The sequence below is a fragment of the Ostrea edulis genome, chromosome 10, assembly GCF_947568905.1.
Source record: "Ostrea edulis chromosome 10, xbOstEdul1.1, whole genome shotgun sequence".
Lineage (NCBI taxonomy): Eukaryota > Metazoa > Mollusca > Bivalvia > Ostreida > Ostreidae > Ostrea > Ostrea edulis.
This window is the reverse complement of record NC_079173.1, coordinates 5,555,593-5,576,907: the sequence shown is the minus strand read 5'-3', so window position 1 is coordinate 5,576,907 and position 21,315 is coordinate 5,555,593. Positions and strand designations below refer to the sequence as shown.

General features: G+C 34.5%; 1 long non-coding RNA gene across 2 annotated transcripts; it reads right to left on the bottom strand.

Moving 5' to 3' along the window:
• Positions 1-3,923: 3,923 nt before the first annotated feature.
• On the bottom strand, positions 3,924-9,291 carry LOC125666643 (uncharacterized). 2 transcript variants are annotated; one of them, XR_007366780.2, is made up of 3 exons: positions 8,152-9,291; positions 6,166-6,292; positions 3,924-4,898 (listed from the first exon to the last, which is right to left on the bottom strand). It is a non-coding gene; the product is annotated as an uncharacterized LOC125666643 (long non-coding RNA). The 2 variants fall into 2 exon arrangements; XR_007366779.2 differs by having other exon boundaries at positions 6,166-6,282; positions 8,152-9,290.
• Between the last annotated feature and the right edge of the window lie 12,024 nt (positions 9,292-21,315).

Below are 21,315 nucleotides of genomic sequence, written 5' to 3'. Positions count from 1 at the left end.
TCATTTGTTTTTTACTGTCTAGCTAATCACGTGATCTCAGTGGTTAGATTTGATTCATGACATGGAGGTCGTGAGTTCGAGCCTCGCTCGTGCTATGGTCGCGTCAAACCAAAGACGGTAACATAGGTAGTGATTACTTCTTCACCAAACGCTTGACATTCAGAAGTGATAATCACGGGTCTTTCGGTTATGACCTTATAAATAGATGTCACGGTAGACGTTGGCACGTTAAAGAACCTTTACCGTTACGGCCCTGAGCCTCATGCAGAAGTCGAAACTTTACATCTCACCTACATCTGGTAACGTCTAAAGAGGAATGATATTTAATGGGGCGAAAACCACAAATAAACAATATTTGGTCATCTCCTACGTGTTGCATTATTGATGTTGACGGTGGTATTACCTTGCAATAAACGCATAATCTTTTTTCGGGTGGGTGGGGTGGAGGGACACGCACAATGTTTCGCAATATATTCGCGGTAATATAACTTGATGTTTTAGGACTACAAATGCATAGAAATAGGCAAATGTAATTCATTTTCTATCGAACTCGAGTGTTGAACCCCCCCCCCCCTAAATGTGTGTTTAACATTTTCGAGCTAAAAAAGAAAAAACAAAACACTGTAGTGTAATTGTACGACAATTTTATTAATTGGAGAGATATAGTGCGCCATATATCTTATAACTTGTATAATTTTCATGGTAATTACGAATAGATGTTCACATGCGCTGATTTACTCACGGGGTGCAAATTTTGCATATATTCAAACATTGCACCCGTGTGTTAAACTATATTTGCTAAGCGTTCACATGGTACTTAAGAAATTAGGGTCAAATGGCAATGTTTCTGAAATTTGATAAAGATGGCGGATTATTTTCGATTGAGGAGGAGGATTTTCCCTTACTGACTAGGCTTCGGTGACAAATTTGATTGATCAAGATTAGATATGTCTACGACACTCTATACAATATAATGTTTGCAGAAATACGATGTATTTTATGAGAAAAGCGATATCATATTCGGTGATACTGCGTTTGCTCCTCTTCGGAGCCGATCCCTTGTGATCCACAGTGACGACTCCTCGAGTGTGGCGTTGTATACGGTGTATGCGTTCACATAACGAAAAATTCACTAGAAGTAAATATACACACGTGCAAAAGTAAATTTGCATCTGGTCTGAGTAGGTGCAGATTTACAACCGGGTGTATACTTGCACATATGCATATTCACTTTTGCATATATATATGCAATTGCGTTCACATGCTCAAATTTACACCCGGGTGCAGATTTTGCATATATGCAGAATTTGCATCCCGTGAGTAAATCAGGGCATGTGAACGGGGCTTAAGATAATATAAGTTTATTCCAATTTTGGGCCTGGAGGGCATAACAGCAAGACAGCTTAAAAAGAAGGAATTTTCAAATAAGAAAGATTACAACATTAACAACAGGTTACATGGACTGCAAACTACACGTGGCATGTTGGGGAAACGAGTACATACATATATGAATTGCGAATCAGGTGTACAACTAAATGGACAATACCAGTATTATACCAACATATGAATAATAAACTATAATGATTTTTGCAGTTTTAAAGCATCACTTCTTTTTCTGAAAGTTTTGACTAAATATTCACTCAATTTGAAAATTACTGGTTTGTCTGTATACATGTTTACATGTAGTGTTGAAATATCACAAAGTGTGCCTTTAACAACTCACTGTGGTTGTCGGTTAATTATGAGCCCATTCTATGTTATAAGTTTGGAGAAGTCGCATGCGTGTCTGCGGGACAGGTGCCTGTTACATACATGTACCACGGAAGTGCTCTAATCAAGAATGACGTCGTTTATATATATTTATTTTTGAATGTGCTACACGGGCAGATGAAAACAAGCGGTATTCTCGCGAGATTATACTTACTTGGGTGAAACGTCACCAATAGATAATATATTTCCGGAATAATTGTTGGCGTATAATACGCCATATTCAAATTCGAAAAATTAATCTTAATAAAATATTTTCTAATAGATATAAAATACCTTACATATCCAATTACATGACAAATTTGGCTAGGTACATTTGGAATGAAATTGCACGGTATTTTTGGTAGGCTTCATATCAGAGACATATATTATTTTAGGGCTAATATTGACTATAAATCAAAATTATTTTTTTTTCAATACAATATGCAAGAAAGTTGCCAGAAATTTTACTGAACTTCCATTTTTGTTGCACATAACAATCTTAAGAGCATCAGACAGACAGATGGCGTGGGGTTTTTTTCTGAAGGGGGGGGGGGGGGGTAGCAGAGGATAACTCGCGGTCGTCTAAAATTCTTGACTATCAAACGAAAATAAAAAGGGGTCCAAAAAATCCATAACAGATGTTCTCTATTCCAAACTTCAACACCATACATGTAAAGAAGGGGGCGGATTCATCCTACCATGCAATGTAAGGGGGGGGGGGGGTCAGCCAGTATATCATAATTCGCAAGGGATGATAATTTACTATGCTTGTGAATATAATGGAAAATTCAACTTTATCAAAGTTAAAAGTATCCCGTCTCTGATTTAAAGCGCATGAGAGTAAAGGATATCAAATTGGAATGGGACGTGGTAAAACGGATTTCTTTTAGATCCAGTGGTACGGTATGTATTAATATCTCACCAGAGCTCATAGAATGTAGAACTGACTTCATAATGACTTATGAAGATGATCGGTGGGGAAATAACATATTCTGGTGATATTACTGGTTATACAGGTATATATTTTGTAGACAGTGGAGGGGTGGTGGTGTGTACACAACATCTGTACACGTACACTACCCACTTCACGTGTCTGTGCATTATGCAAGCACTAGTGTTTGCAAACCTTTATAAGACACATGAAAGACTACATTGAAGATAATGGCAAGGATGTCACTTAGGATCAACAAGCTCCACTTTTAATTTGGTGTCTGTGCATCAAATAAAGTATTTCTCATCTCCCACAAAATCTTTAAAGAAGAACACTATAACAAGAGATGGGAGATGTCTCTCATTATTCCATGGAAATAATTGTCATTAACACTATATTCTTTTAGCCCCTTAACTGGCCCTGTGGAATGCAGAACCACATGACCTCTACCCTTGCCCTTGGTGACTAGGTATACAGACTGTTGAATAGCAGTTGACCTTTGCTGTTCACTACAACAACCTTTTTCAAGACCACCAATTCTTTTAACACAACTTCCAAGAAATGCAATAAAATGGGAAAGTCTAACAGATTGAAACACACAAGAGTCAATGTACTATAATCATGATTTTATGCTTGTTTATAAGGAACTCCTTGAAAGAAATTAAAAATATTTTTAATATTTATGATCAAGATTCCTTATAGCCAGTATTCTTTCAAGCTTAACAAGGTTATTATGATGTGCATTGAAAATAGTTATTCTTAAAGGGGCATTAGCTGCCATTTTGATACCAAAAAATTAATTAAATGTTTGCTCCATACAATACATGTATATTTCAGTGATAACACCAGTATTTAATTATTTCAAACACCTTTTAACCCCAAAACAGGCACATTAATGTGTATGAATATCACATGAATTTTGGTAATTAAATGATTATTGTCTTGCAAGACAATAATTCGTCCTTATGTATTTCTATACACTAAAAGTGACAATCTATTGTCGTTTTATTAGGTTTCTCATGTTTTTGTACAAAATAAATATTATTATTAGGCATTAATATATATTCTTATTGAGAGATTTTGAATAAAAAGGTTGCCATCACTTTCACAGCTAATGCCCCTTTGACAAACTACATAGCATATCATAATTAACTTGCTGTTAATGAATATGTAACTCTTAAATTAGGTTAAGAGAATTTGATACCAAAGTGCAGAATATTATATTGTAAAATGTACAAAGGTGCAGCCTTGAAATTTATTAAACATAACAATATGATTTCACAAAGTGTATTAATCAGTAATGGACAGTATCACTTATACCCTTCATAAATGTATTTTAACATAATGCATTTAGTACTACTGTGTGCTGGATTATTTTTCAACCCCATGTAAATAATGAATTACATTCAAGGGCAACAACTCTTCTAGACACATATTCTGTTCTGAACACAATCTCTTCCATAGTCATAAGATATACATCATCATTTAAACTAATGTGTTAACATGTGCATACCATAGGAAAAGATTTCACACACATACATCATAACCTATTATCCAATGTGGAGATGTATATGGACTCCAAAGTTTAGATATTGTATGTCTAAAAATATGTTCATTTGAAATATTAATAAGTACAAATGTACAATGTCAGCTACAATATGAGTTGAGGATTTTTTTCAAGTTTTTCATAGCAAAATCATGATGGTATGTAAATCTATCCAAATACATAAGGGTCTTAGTACAGTTTCCAGCACATCCATTCATATTCCTGGTCATCCTATCTCCAACAATCTAGACATTACTTAGTTCTCTCCATGCCAAAAACACATAGGACCGAGACTCTCTCCAATCCACTCTGTTCTATTGCTACCATCTTGATCTCATTCAAGTTTCTCCATTCTGCAATCTTTCTTTCTGCTTCTACTGTTCCTCTCCAGGTTGTTTTCAGTCTCTTAAATGCCCTCTTCCCTTCTGGTGTCCAACCCAACGCCATCTCACTGTCATTGTCACCTCCCCTCCATAGCACGTGTCCTATATAGTTCCATCACCGTCTCCTCAGCTCATTGTTTATTGCATTGATGTCAGTCCTGGCTGCCACTTCCTGTTTTCCATAATTTTCTGCTACTTTATCCCCAGTATCCTCTGCAAGCATCTGATATGGTAAGCATCTATTGACTTTTCACCTATTCACCTTCCAAGACATGGACATGCAAAATTTCTGAAAAAATAAATGCAAATATACCCTATGATAAATTTTAAATACATGCGTCTTAAACAGTACAAGAGGTCAAAGAGCCACATCGCTCAACGGAGTCACCTTGGCCCTGTCATTGTACAGCTGTTGTGATTTTAAAAAGATTTCAGTCTTTATTCCTATGAAAAATGTTGATCCCATATTGTGGCCCCAGCCTACATGAGCCCCAAAGGATCACAACATTACTGAAAATGAATTCACATTACACAGAAATGCCCCAACACCGCCTCAACACCAATATGATCGACAAGATCTTGCTGTTCTGGATAAGACCAAGGTCACAAGGTAATTAATCATGGTACATGCATGATACAAAAGATCTTGACATAAGAAATCTATATACAAAATATGAAAGCTCTGTCTTAAATAGTTGAGATATTGAATAGGTCAGATTTTTATCAAAAGTAGGTCAAACTTCCAGGTCAAAGTCACAAGATCGAACACTGTTGCATCACATGAAAGAACTTTTCGTAAAAAATGTATATACAAAATATAAAAGCCCTAGCTTAAATAGTTCAAGAAATATTTTTAAAAAAGATTTTTCCTATATACTTGTATGTAAAACCTTTATCCCCTATTGTGGCCCACCCTACCCTCGGGGCCATGATTTTAACAAAATTGAATCTGCACTATGTCAGAGAGCTGTCATGTAAATTTGAACTTTTCTAGCCCAGTGGTTCTTACGGAGATTTTTAAATGCCACCCCCCCCACCCCCCGGCCTATTTTTACATTTTTGTAAGTAAGTAAGTAAGTAATTTTTATATAAAGTCGGAACTATATACAGGTAACAATAAACATGAGCTAAGAGCTCTTTAACCGACTATATAGCATTAAAAAAACACAAAGCACTAATGATATATAATTGCATGCATAGACATAAAAACAGAAATTTGAAATAAAACAGGACGCATACATGTATACAGACATCACAAGTCATGCATATATATACACAGGGACTAGCTATATTAAGATTATCGCCCCTTTGAAGGGGGCATAGTCTTTCATTTCAACAAACTTGAATCCCCTTAACCCATGGATGATCTATGCCAAGTTTTATTGAATTTGGCCCAGTGGTTCCGGAGAAGATGAAAATGTGAAAAGTTTACAGACAGATGGCAGATACAAAGTGATTAAAATAGCTTACTTGAGCTTTCAGCTCAGGTGAGCTAACAATATATCTTTTAAGATGTTTCAGCATATATATATCTTTTATTAATAATAACTTCTTACCCTGTCCCTTTTCTTTTCAGTGGAATGAAATCTGGGTTGTAAGATGGTAGATACATTTTTATCCATTCTTCAGCTTTCTGGAAATGTCATTTTGGAGTTTCAGACAGGCTTTGTTTCCTGAAATAAACTTTAATTTAAATTTTTTTTTTTAGAATTTCTGACTTAATTTTGAACTACATGTATTTGGAATAAGTAAATACTTGTAATGTTCAAGGGACATTATATGGAACGAGCACGCAGGATTTTAATATCATTTATATGTACTTATTGAATCTAATCTGGGTAAATCTACAGTTCACGCTTGCCTTTTATTAATTATATTGCATCAAAATTATTTGCCTGCATCATTAAAATTGCATGTGATGCACGTTATATTTATAAATTACACCTTCTTTGAAAAGTAACAGTCAAATGTCATAGTAAAAAAAAGATAATATGGTAGATCCATGAATGTAGGTTCAAAGTAGCTATAATCATCTCCATTATGATAGGATAAACTTCCTGAAGCTGGAATATTACAAAATTTTACTTATTAGATTTAGAGTTTGATACAATCTTTTTAATAGATAAAAAACACCCTAGACATTTGTTCCTTACATTTATATTTCCTAGTACCTTAATTTGCTAATTAATACATGCAAAGGTAGCAGTATGTTTACTACATTCTTTGGTTGTGTGGCACTAGCATCTATTGTTTTCAAGATAAAAGATCTCCAACACCAGGGACTGAATCTTCAATTTATGCCATAAAGTAGTACATGTAGTTAGGAGAAACAAGTAATGTATAAATTCACTTAATTAAAGAAAAAGTAATTAGTTAGTATGATCTATCTCTGAATACCATAGAGGCATAGCAGGGTTGGACGGTTAAAACCGCCCCCGGTTTTAACCAGTGGTTTTTAACTGTCCCGGTCAATACTCCCCAAGTGGTCAATAATGGTCAATTGTGATTTAAACTGTCCATTTTCCTATTTTTGTACATTTCTTGCAAAGATAAAGATAAATTAAGTCTTTTCATTATATGGATCAATTGTTGATTAATATTTTTCATTAGATAATCAAATGTAATTTCATAAGTTTAATATATTTGGTTTGCTAAAACTGACCGAAATATCTTCAGTACCTACCAGAGGGTCACAGTTCTATAACATAGCTTGATTATTGGAGACAGACCTCTTAATACATGTACCTGGACAGATTAAGAATAAAAGGTAGCTGGACATTACCTGAGCCCAGGAAGCAGAGTGGACAGGTGTTAATAAGCATAGGCTGGGACCAGAGATGACCAGTGTACCTGTTATTGTTATGAAAACATCACTAACCCACTCTCAAATGTTTATTCAACAGTTAAAATGAAGATTGATGAAACAATACTTATACTAAGGTAGTTCTTGTTAAATTAAGGAATTTGAACAGAAACTTTTACATCTCCCCAATATTCAACAGTCATTTGTACATTATTTATGTAATATTATGACTTATAAGTATATTATATATACCAAACAATTTTCAATCGACCAGTATTAACCAGTTTCAACCAGTATTGACCACCGGCCTCATATCGACCACTTTTTTGCCAACCCTGCCCCGGGCATAGACATATAACAGATATGTTATCCGTTATATGTCTATGTGAATACATACTGCAACTTTGCATTCTGAACAATTAAACATACACATTATATAATTATACAAGTCCATATTGCTCTTTTTCCAGCCAATTGTGTATTTACTAGTTCTGGTATACATGTTATAACTGATGAATATGATTACATCCCTCGGGCCCCCCATTTTCATCTTAACACTTTAGCTCCCCTCTACCCCCCCCCCCCCCCCCAAATCAATGTTTACTTTCCGATTATTTGTTGGGGGTTGGACGAAAATACAATGATCATTTCGATGTAATGGAATTGTGAAACCAGTAGGATAATTTGGTTCAGACAGTGAGTTTTGCATTTCATTCATGCATAGAATAGCCCTACTTACCTGATCTCACCTCTGATATGTCCAGGGATCTATGTTTGCCCTACTTTCAGTTTTCTATTCTTCATGGGATTTATGCGATTAATCGTTGTACATTATTTTCACTGGTCTACATAACGGTAAGAAATAAATAAAGAAGTTTTTCCTTCAACGTATCCGCTTCGTTTGTTTATTGCCGCCATTGCGCACTAGCATTCCGGATAAATACTAACTACCGGATACGTCTCTTTCATTTCGCTCATTTCCGCGCGAGACCATGGGTTGTTTTCATCTGCCCGTGTAGCACATTCTTTATTTTTTGGACAAAGGTTCATATATATTATTATGACCACAAAAATAATTCATGGTATTTAATGTAAAATATCCGACTATAATTTTTGAATGTCATGACTTTTGCACTAAATACTTTATCATAGCGAACATTCTATAATTGGAACACTAAAAAAAAATCAATAGTGTTTGACAAGCGATGTGTGATATCAAGCTGTACGTACACGGACTGCACGAAAATTGGACACGGTCATAACATGTCCACCTGGAGCATTACATTGAATATCGTTAAATTTTGCCAAGAATTCTGTTAAATTGTTGGGTTGAGAAAAAATTAATGCATGCCATTGGCTGAATACATTATCACGAAAAGTAGACACCTGTGAACAGACCAAATTGACACAGTTGTTACATATATGTAGTTTGTATTGGGTAATGGTGATGGACTTCATAACAATCACTGCTCACTGTTTGCGACGTGAAAACGCAGACAAAGTCGCCATTGCAGGCTATTGAGTCAACTGGCAAGCAGATATCCTTAGACGAACGCTGACAATCTCGCGTTGTATTGACATGCTGGAAAGTCGTTGAATCGCGAAAATCATTAATCTACTGAAAAACACCGTCTTGACCGGAGGCGGCCATTTAAAAAAAAAATAAATTGATGGGTTTAGGAAGAAAAAAAAATGTTTATTTCTGTACAAGTTCTAATACAATATGAATCCCGAAACATTTAAAAGTAATCTGCAATAAACAACGGTCACCTGGAAAGACGGATACTTTATTTCAACTTCGGTTATTTTGATTACAACTATGTATTTCCACAATAATTCACAATTAATATTTAAAAGAAATCTCACGAGCAGGCCTAAAAAATGGCAAACTTTGCCTGTGATAATAATGGCAAAAAGAATGATCTCGAACACGTGCGGGGCTAATCCTAATGCTACGTCACTCGGTGCAGGTTTAATATATATCAAGTTGATTTAAATCAAAAAATATTTTCAAAATATTGAATCGCACACGAAAAAGAAAAAAACCTAACTCAGATTTCAACGGAAAGATTACATAAGATACGGTTTCATTGTGCATGTAGCCTACATGTAATTGACATTGTCCAACGCGGGTCTAGAAAATTATCGGGGGGTGAACATGTTGATATCATGATATGTTTCTTTTTTATCGTCTGCATTTGGATTTTATACGTTAGCTATCAAATAAAAACAATGTAAAAAAGTATTTGAAATGACAAAGGAATTTACAACGTTTATTACTAAAGGGTGTGATCAAAAGTCAATTGTGTGACAAAAAATACTAAATTCCCTTAAAAAAACCTCTGATGGATGTTGAAAATAATGATAATAATCAGTGTGTGAAAATCGATTCCGGATGACGTAAACTTAGAGGGGTTTTTACCCCCCCCCCTCCCCTAACTATTGAACTTTAAAGTTTATCCTACTATCAATACAATGCAGTAATAATGTTCCCAAAGAAATATTAATACATACTCCGGTATCTCTCTTTTTCTCTCGCACTCTCTTTTAAAAACCAAAATCAAAGGTGTGCGTGTTACAACCCTTGTACCCCTACCCCCTCGACCTTCTAGATCCGCTAATATAATGCGTTGGTTAAGCATGAAATTTCCACATAACTATCGTTCAGAATATTGAAAAATTGATGGTATGCTAAAGATATTTTGATCCTGTTCTAAATAAGCATATGACTAATATATTTACAGAATGTGTTGCATCATGAGCCAATATTGCCTGCGAAAAATTATATGATAGACACATAAATGAAATCAATGACTAAACTTACTTTTTCAGCCACATTAGTTTAAATCAATTACAAAAAAAATAATCCCTTAACTGGCACACTGATTTTGACTGCGGATAACTCCGTTTACCTGATCAGGATATAGGGCTCACGGCGGGTATGACCGGTCAACGGGGGATGCTTACTCCTCCTAGGCACCTGATCCCACCTCTGGTGTGTCCAGGGGTCCGTGTTTGCCCAACTATATATTTTGTATTGCTTATGGGAGTTATGAGATTGATCACTGTTTGTTATCTTAACCTTGCATGTAGCTACAGAACTAGCTCTCTGAAAAAATATTTTGACATAACAGAGAGCTACAGAGCCACCCCTTATAAAAACCTTCGATTTACGGCGCACAAAAAGCTGTGCATGGTTGAGGCCTTATATCGTTATATTCTTGAGTTGCTGTCTCATAAATTTGATATTAAAAAAAATCTTAATATATTTTCCTATTACACTTGTGTCTAAACATACCTTCATATATTCATTAAAGCCCCATACGACCTGAAAATTCCCAGCTTCAAATGATTTCGTTTGTTGACGTAGCCATGTTAGGTAGCTTTTTGTGCGCCGTAAATCGAAGGTTTTTATAAGGGGTGGCTCTGTAGCAATCTGGTATGTCAAAATAAGTTTTTCAGAGAGCTGCAGTTCTGCAGCTAAATTACATGTACAATAAGATATAGTAAATATTTTTATTATATACGTTCAATTTCATCTCTTTTTTTCTTTTTAAGTTTGCGGGCATATATCACGCGATATATACTCGGAAACATTCCGGCCCGCAAACATTACGTCACAATCAATAAAAAATCCGTTACTACGCTGTTAATTTTCAATTATTATTTATTTTTTTTTTTTTGCGTTTTTCATAAACCAATAAAGAAATTGTTAAAAATAAGATTATTGTTCGTTTCTAAATGAAATTCAAAGTATATATCGAAAAGGTTATAGACTTCGTATGGGAAAATATGACTTCGTTTTTTGTCGCGCAAGCACGGTCCGTCTACACCAAAAAACTCGGTCGTCATATTTTCCCATACAAAGTCCATAACCTATACCCGGTACATATTGACGCTATAAGTTGAGGACCACGATGTGTTGTGCCTCCCTTGTATTCGGGGGAAATAGCACGCGCACAATGCACCTGCCGTGAGCCCTACATCCCGATCAGGTAAACGGAGTCATCCCTAGTCAAAATCAATGTGCCAAGAAAGGCCTAACAACATTTGACTCCATGTTAACCGGGCGGATCCAGGAATTGCTATTACGGGGGGGGCACTTTATGAGGCAAGGGGTGTGTGGGCCGCCTTCAGGTCCCCAGTGGGTCGAGGACAAAGCCCTGATGGGAGTCCAGGGGGCGAAGCCCCCAGAAGCTCCGGGATTTTAAAGATGTCCCTCCTATTTGCTCATTTGCACTATTTTCTATCATTTCTAATAAGGTAAAATTAATAATATGACGTAAATTTTAAGGAGTTTGGAACAATATTAAGTTCTCCCAATAAAGTAATGCAAGAAATAAAAAAAAATGCCATTTATTTCTCCGGGAGTGGAATAAAGCATTGCTTCTTTTATCGTTCAGTACATTTTTCTAAACAAGACACCCCGATTTACCTTAAAATTGAAAAAAAAAATATTGGGGGGGGGGGGGGGGGTGCCGGCTGCGCCCCTTTAAATCTACCACTGGTTAATTACCGACATTGCTGTAATTTCTATTTTGAATCGTGTTAATTTGATTATATGCCTATTAACATAACATAATGAAGTCAGTATGTACCTAAATACTCATCAGAGAGAGACCACATCACTAATTATTGAATATCCATATTACATGTAGCATGTTTTTCCTTTACTAAATTTATACTAATTTCCCCTTTAAACTGGAATTGCCTGCATTACTCATTAGCAGTATTGCTAAACTGTGAATTTAAGCAACGAAGAACGGAATAAGAGGTTTAAAATGAAATTGAAAGCATGCGTGTACAGTGTTTGGTATCGTTGGAATCGTCTCAAAACAAAAACAAATAGCAGCTGCAAAAACAATATGCATATCGGGGGAAATTTAAACTCCACCTTTATTATGATTATTTAGCCTGCTGCGCATTTTCACGTCTGCTGCAAGCCGCTGATAGCCACAAAAACGTCCCAGGATGCTGTATGTATTGGCAAATAACACACACCGTGAATATTCGTTGTCCATCTATTGACGGTGGGGCGTACAAAACTCGCGTCGTGTACTGTATGTGTGTATTTAACATAGTCGAGCTACAGAAGAAACACCATTAGGGACGCGTGTAGTGTATTACGCAACTTCCGAGATATCAGCTCTTCTGTGATGGAGGTGCGTTAAATGTTCTGTTGAACGCTTGGGTGGGTACAAGATGTATACATATACTATAGGTTAGATATATGAATACGGATAAAAGTCATGAAAAAGTAAATTGTACTTACATCAGCCGTTGGTATACATCAAACTGACCAAATCAAGAATTTAAATATGAAATTATTTTTTTTATTTCCTCCTGTGCTCGAGTGATATCTTAATCATAGAAAAATGGTGATTTTCAATTTTTTAAAGCTAATTTAATATGTTTTACGGCGTGACCGTGTTTGAGGGCGAAGCAAAAAAGTTTTGGCATTAGTATCTATATCCAAAGCAGGACAAAAACAACCCGAAGTTAGCACGCGGACAGAGCTGTATCAAAGCATCCTAATTTTGGACATTTGATCCGCCTAAATATTGAACGCGGGAAATATAACGCAATTAATGTAAACAGTACATTGTGACGTCATATTCAGCGTCATTATTTAGCAAATTTACAAACATAGCGTTTGAACCACAACAAAAAACATGACGTTAGCCTAATCGTGGAGTGATTATATATGATTAAGAAAATAAGATTTACATGCTTTTACAGATTTTATGTGTAACATCTCAGAACGACGTGAACTAGGGTAGACGAGATTCAAAATGGAGAAATACATGTCCACGCGCTAATATTCGAATCGACGCCATTGGTACCAAACTTTTCAAGTTCCATAGGTATGGTTTAATTTTTCATTATTTCCCTATATTTTCCTTTTAAACATGTATATACGTGTTACCTATAGGGAGAGCTCCGCTCTCACGGCCCTTCGGGCCGTGAGAGGGCTTCGCCCTCTATTATTAAATATTAATAAACTCACTAATATGGGGTGTCCCTGCAGATTGGGTGGTTGCATGATGTTTGATAATCGGCCTTAAGGCAGTACATGAAGGCTGCGATAAGCATTTGTACCCACCGCGTGTGGATGATAGTATGTTTTGCGTCTCACTGTGCGTAAGAGTTCCACAATGGGAAAGAAATATTGGGCAACATAGAAATTGCGTATTAAGGTGACTCGATAGATAAAAAATCTTCACAAATATCTATGTCATGGGGTGGGGAAACCTCGCCACCCGCTTCCTGTTTACAGGGAATTGATGTCACGCATGATCTCCCTCGGAATAGGGATATTCAGGGCTCAGTATGACCACGGGGTAGCGCTTGTCTTTTTCTGTAGTACAGTGGTTGGGGTTGGGCTGAAGAATGTATACTACTTCGCTGATTGTCTTTCACAACATGGATGAAAATATAAATATCGGCAATACTTGTTCTGTTCCTTTTGAAAATTGAATTGTCTAGCTAGGTTTGCGTGTCAACCGGTGAACTGTAAATCGGAGGATCGAGTGATGCATGTTTTTTTTTTTGTTTTTTTGTTTTTTTTTTTTTTTACCGATTTCACACATAAGCACTATATCTACCAAGTTTGACTCCGCCTTGTAGATCATTAAATATACAACTGTTGTAGAGTTTGTAAACCTTTCTGCTATACATTGTTATATATATATATATATATATATATATAATTTTTTTTTTACATAAGTGGTTGTGAATAATAAAGAATAATTTGGAAAAAAAGTAAAATTTTGACAGTTTCTATTCCGCTTTGAAGGGGGAATATGTACATACAAATGATTAGATTAGGTCAAATGCTGTTTGGCGTGTTACCTATTCAGAATGTTAGGTCGTTCTTGGCATACTGATTTTTTGACTACGGATAAATCTGTTTACCTGATCAAGACATATGGCTTACAGCAGGTGTGACCGGTGGACAGGGGATGCTCACTGCTCCTACGTACCTAATCCCACCTCTGGTAATATCTCCAGGGGTCTGTGTTTGCCCTACTTTCATTCCGTAGTCATTGTGTGATTTATGAGTTTAATCACTGTTCATTATCCTCGTCTTTCATTCCTCTTGTCTGGAATTAGTTAGCTATATGAAAAAAATACAGAAGGGTAGTTTTGGAATTCTTTTTTTCCAGCTAATACACAGGTAACAATCGATGTACTGCATAAGATAAGATTTTGAATGAAAATTCGAATAACCAACATCCGGTTATGCAGTTCACCCCATCTCAGATTCAATTGCGTTGGGATGATATGGTGATCCGTGAAAAAAAAAAAAATAGGAATAAGAAAAAAATCAATTAGCCATGGTTTTATTGTAAGCAATACATTGTGATGGTTTTTGACGCTTGAATTAGTTTTGATGTGCCGGTCGGTAGTAGAGGCACCTGAAGTATGGATTTACTACCCCCCCCCCCTCTTTTCATAATTTGTTTTTGGTGACTATAATTTCTCTAAAATGTATGAATTCCCAGTCTATCTCATCCCTCTTTCGATTCATGTAATCGTTTCACGCTTTTTGTGAGTTTTAGAGATTGGCCTTCTACCGGTATAAGGCCAATCTCTAAAGCTTACAAAAAGCGTGAAACGATTACATGAATCGAAAGAGGGATGGTATAGACTGGGAATTCATACATTTTAGAGAAATTATTGCCACCAAAAAAAATTATGAAAGGGGGGGGGGGTAGTAATATCCATATTTCAGATGCCTGTGGTCGGTAGTGGATTATTTGTTCTCCGAGAAATTTGGGGGGAGCAGGTAGTCGCCGCCATGTCTGTTCGTCCTTTCATCCGTCCCAGCTCATATATCCTCAACCTTTATTCAGAAAATGATGGAATTAATCGCAAATGTTTCTTGAGACAATGATTTGTGAACCAAGACTATTGAAAGTCATTTCTGCATGGTCAAGGTCACTCAGAACATATATGCGTTTTTTATTTCAACAGTTTTTAGCATAAGAGTTCCCATCTCTTAAAGCTGTATGGTCCGAATTACAATATTTTTTTCCATCTCGTAAAAACGCTATTAAATCATCGCACGTATGTAGTTATGAGGCTGTACGACATATAATGAATTATTTCACCTGTTTAACCCAACTTATTTGATTTGAAATCGATGTTTACAAATAACCGCGTCACTCTGCCATTTCAAGTGACAGTCACGTGACCAGTTCAAACTTTCAGATCATCGGTGGTCTTATCTGTGTAAAGCTGTGTATTTTGTTATAACAGTACCGTACCATAAGTTTAATAGAAATAAAAATATCAAATACCTTAGTAATTCGTTGTGTTACGCTCTTTCAGCCTTAAAACTAGACAGTTTCGTATGAGTTAATACATCATGTTGGGATTCCCCTGACGCGCGTGGGTCTATTTATAGAAGTCTATTATGGGATGATTTATATATGTACCCACTATATTTACTTTCTAAATAATATTCGCACTGTTTTCTTTTACATGCAGATGTTTTCAAGCATGTAATTAAGGGAAAGTTAATAACTTTATAAAGAAATTAATCTGCTTTAAAGTAATTATGTACAAAAATAATACATGAACATCGGGTCATACAGCTTTAAACCTCGAATTCATCAGATATTGAAATACTAGTAAGTTAATTGGCCTCTAGAGACCTACAATTTGAACCATCGCAATTGAAATAATATAAATATGATACATCTTTAAAAATAATATTTTAATTTTCTCTCTGTCTTTGAGACTTGTAATTTCAGATGAATTGTAATACTAAAGTATTGGTGTACACATGCAAGCCAATCCCAGCGAAGAATAACAGCAATTCACTAAAAAATGTCCCGAAGTGATGTAAAGATGTTTCCTATTTAAAACAAGACGTTAATGTAAAACTTTATTTTTCATTATTTTGAGATGGAAATTGAAAATGGAGACTGTACATGTAGGAAAAGCACTAGGTCTATTAATAGACATCATATCTGAAAACTGACGTCACAATGGTTTAATGGTTTATACTATCTCACCCGGTACAAACCCAAATAAGAAGATATTGGGCAAGAATGAATTTTATTGTATTTTCTATTTAATGCAGAGCTATTACATTTCCATATTTGTTTTTAGTTGGTTTTTATTTTTTTTAATTTTTTATCTAAAGTCAGGGCCGTAACTGCCGATGAGGCAGACGAGGCAACTGCCTCGTCTGATTTTTTGGCAAAAAAGAAAATAAAATTATATAAATGTTATATTATAGGATATATGTTTAAAATGAAGACAAGCACCTTTGTCTTTGACACCATATTACGATTCTTTACATAGTACAAATGAAACACAAACATGATAAATTGGGATTTAAAAAGTGTCATTTTCAGTCGTAAAGTCAATCGGCGGCCCCCAATCCCCTGCCTCCCCTGATTTAGAACCCTACTTACGGCCCTGAAAGTCATATGGTCCGAATTTCGACCATTTGTTCCGCCTTGTAAAACATTTGTTAAATCATTGCACGTAAGTATTTATGAGGCTGTGCGGCATGTCATACGTTACTTACCCTGCTTTAACCAAAATTATATGATTTTAAATCGGTGTTTACAAACAATATTCACTCGACTATTTTAAGTCACAGTCCCCAATCGGAACTCCTCGAATGTCTCGCGCACTCGACATAGATCTCGGAGTTGGCAATGCATCAAATTCACTCATGGATGCCACCGTATTACATCAGAGATCTATGTCGAGTGCGCGAGACATTCGAGGAGTTCCGATTGTCACAGTCCCGTGACCAGTTAAGACTATTTATTGACGCAAATCTATGCATTCAGTTAAGACTATTTACACATGTATTGACGCAAATTTATGCGTTCATGCTACTATTTACTTTTTAAATAAACTTTTCACTGTTTTCTTTTACATGCAAATGTTTTCAAGCATAAACTTAAAGGAAAGTTAATGAGATTAAAACCTAATTAATCTGTTTTAAAATAATTAGTTACAAAAATAATACCTGAACATCGGATCACACAGGTGTCGTATGCTATTAGCACAATAATCTGAATTATTCTTCAAATTTTCATGTTTCTGCTATGAGTTTTAAGAAAGTTAACAACATTTTAGCCATGTCTGTGTGGCACTATTGTTCCTTGTCTACATGCAATAGATACGTCAATAAAATTATGACCAAACTAATACATTTGATAATTCGCATTAATGGTGGAGTATATATCTTAAGAAAACGTCTTGTTTTATACTGTTTCTGAATATTAAATGTTAGTTTGGATAAACAGAAAATCTTTTTTTTTAATTGTACAGCCCCCTAACGATTTAAGAAACCGAAAAAAGATTTTGTGGTGAAAAAGGAAAAGCGCACTTACCCATAATGCACATTATAAAGGGATTTGAAGATTGGAAACAGTTATTTCATTTGGATGTCAAGAAATTGTATTCCAGTAAAACCCATTAAGTTTATTCTGGTGGTGGCTGAAGGCCTCACCACTATAACAAATTCTGGATCCTTCACTGGAGAGGGGTTTGTTCGATGCTAAGTTTAGGGCTTACGACACAATACTTTGAGTGTAACAATGATGACAATTTGTTAACCCTCTACCATGAGAGGGATCAGCACTTAAGCAATTTCGTATTCTTTTTACCGGGGGTGGGGATTATAACCTTTGGGAAAATAGTTTAACGGTTCAAACATTCTATTAGGAAGAGTAAATTACAAAGCCAGCTAAGTCGAGTTCAACTATTTGACACTAGGGGCCTGGGGAGATTGGGAAAAATAGGACGATCATGTCCCAAAGGATAGAGTTCCGAAACAAGTAATCCAAGAGCCGCAGCATTTCACCTTAAGTAATTTATAACAGCAATGTAATATATCATCGCGATACACCGCAGCAAATTCTTTTAATTCTCATTACTTGATAATATCATATTATATGTTATAGTAGAGCGCAGTGGATTCTGTTAATTCTCATTAAGTTATGACAATTTCATTGTATACGGTATAAAAAACCGCAGTGAATTCTGTTAAACCTCGTTAATTTCTATATATACATCTCTATATAATAAGGCGCGGTAAATCTTGTTAATTCTCATTGTGTATGTTATAATTAAGCACAATAAATTATGTTAATTATCGTTGTGTATGTTATAATAAAGCACAATAAATTATGTTAATTCTCGTTGTGTATGTTATAATTAAGCACAATAAATTATGTTAATTCTCGTTGTGTATGTTATAATTAAGCACAATAAATTATGTTAATTCTCGTTGTGTATGTTATAATTAGGCACAATAAATTATGTTAATTCTCGTTGTGTATGTTATAATAAAGCACAATAAATTATGTTAATTCTCGTTGTGTATGTTATAATTAGGCACAATAAATTATGTTAATTCTCGTTGTGTATGTTATAATAAAGCACAATAAATTATGTTAATTCTCGTTGTGTATGTTATAATTAAGCACAATAAATTATGTTAATTCTCGTTGTGTATGGTATGATAAAGCACAATAAATTTTGTTAATTCTCATTGTGTATGTTATAATAAAGCACAATAATTTGTTGATTATCAATGTGTATGTTATGATAAAGCGCAGTAAATTGGGTTGATTATCAATTTATGTGTAATAATAAAGTGCGGCAAATTATGTTAATCATCATTGTGTATGTTATAAGAGAGACGTAAATTAAGTTACCTTAAGTGTGGATGTTATAATGAAGCGGGTAAAGCATGTTAATTCTTATTGTGTATGTTTTAATAAAGCATAGTAAATCATGTTATTTTTTATTTCTTTTTAAAATTCACAAACCAAAATGAAGAGGCTTGTTTTTTCGTTGTTTTTTTTTGTTTGTTTGTTTGTTTGTTTTTTGTTTTGTTTGTTTTTTTGTTTTTTTTTTTATTTTACAGTTGACATTGATTTTATTAGGTAAGTACATAATTCTAGTTTTGGGGTAAAACATCCGAAGATATCCCCTAAGTATTCCTCACGTGGGGTGCCAGGGGTCCCCTGGATTAGAAAGTTCATATAATTCATATACATACAATTTCAGAAATGAAAAAATAACAATAATAATATTGTACAATATTATATTATACATGTAGTCGGGTCACATAATTCAGAGTCCAAGTTTGTGCCCCCGACCCGTTTATCTTGAAGGACTGTCCCCTTTAAGTTTACCAACTTATTACAATGCATACAAACAAAAAATATATATCTATTATACATTATGTTTTCCCAGCAATATCCTCTAGTATTTTATAGAAATAATATGCTTTGATTTTTTCACATGCATAGAATTCATAAAATAACTGTTTCTTAATATACACCATGAATACTTTCTTCACAATTTTCAAATGTACATTTCATTTTGAATTTATGAATTTTTCATAGCAATAAAATATATCACATTGTTGTATCTGTTTGTTGTATTGTTTTCTTGTAAATAAAAACTTAGAACAATTAATTTTCATGTAATCTTCAAATATTTTCCTACAGTGTTCCAAATATATTGTACATACTTGCACTCAAAGAGTAAATGCTTTGAATTTTCTACAACATTACATAATTGGCAAAAGCTGCATTGTTCCTTTTGGCATTTGCTCAGTGACAAATTACAGTGTGTCAAGTTATGTAATAATTTGTAATTGAATGCCGCTACTGATTTGTTTCAGATATTTCTTACTGTATAAAAATAAATTGAATTTCTAATTTTTTTAAAACTACAGTTTAATTCTCTAGACGATTTGTTTTCATATATTGGCAAAACAAATTTCATGGACATAATAATAGTATATATTTCTTGACTATTTAATTCCTTGATTAATACCGTTTTGTTATTTCTTGAATGTACTTTTGCAACATCCTTGATGTTAATATATATGGATTTTTGGCAAGCAAATTGTGTTTCAATTTTTCTGATTTTTTTCTTCAGAATTGGGTATTCACATAGAAATTTGGCTTTCACTTTTAAGATATGACCGAAAGGCTTTAGTTCTTTAACTTTTCCGTTTTCATTAAAAAGGTTCTTTGCATGTAATATTTTACTTTGAATCCAATTTTTGAAATATAGTGTGTCATTTTTGTACCTAAAGAGTGTATTTAAAAAATTGTTTGAGACAAAATTTCATCGGTCGATATCAGTGTGATATTCTGTAAAGCTTTCAATACAATGTAGGAATATTTGTCAACAGTGTCTAAATTTCTTGTTTATTCTTTGTGCTTAGACATAGGATATAATGTTATATTTTCTTAAGAAAGAATAAAACAAGTCGTTTTGTGATGCATTTGAATTAAATAGACGTTTGATCCACATGACTTTTAAGGCTTGAAATTTGCTTTCGATATATACTACTCCCATTCCCCCATCTTTTATTTGTCCAATAAGGGTTTTTCTTTTTATTCTTTCTCTTTTATTCCAAAGGAAATTGAAGATAGCTTTGTTAATTTGTTTTATAGTATTTTCATTTGGATCCTCAAGAATACTTGAACTGTATAATATAGTTTAGACAGTGCTAATGTATTTATTACTGTGCATTTTCCAAAAAGAGTTAGATTTCTACATTTCCATGTATTTAGTGCCTTGGTGAGTTTTCCAATCTTTTCGTCCTAGTTAAGGTTATAACATTTAGCAGGATCGTGTCCTAAATATATCCCTAAACACTTTACTTCTTTATTGATCATTTCAATATTTTCTAAATATTGATATCGATGTTTTAATGGTCCAAGTAAAATTCCAATATTTTTTTTCAATATTGAGTTTCATACTAGATTTAGTGCAGAAAGTACTTATTAATTCACACACTTTTTTAATGACTCTGAATCAGCTACAGGTAACGTTGCGTCATCCGTGTGTTGCAAGATTTTTATTCTATATTCCATATGGGTTGTTTTAAATCCTTTTATAT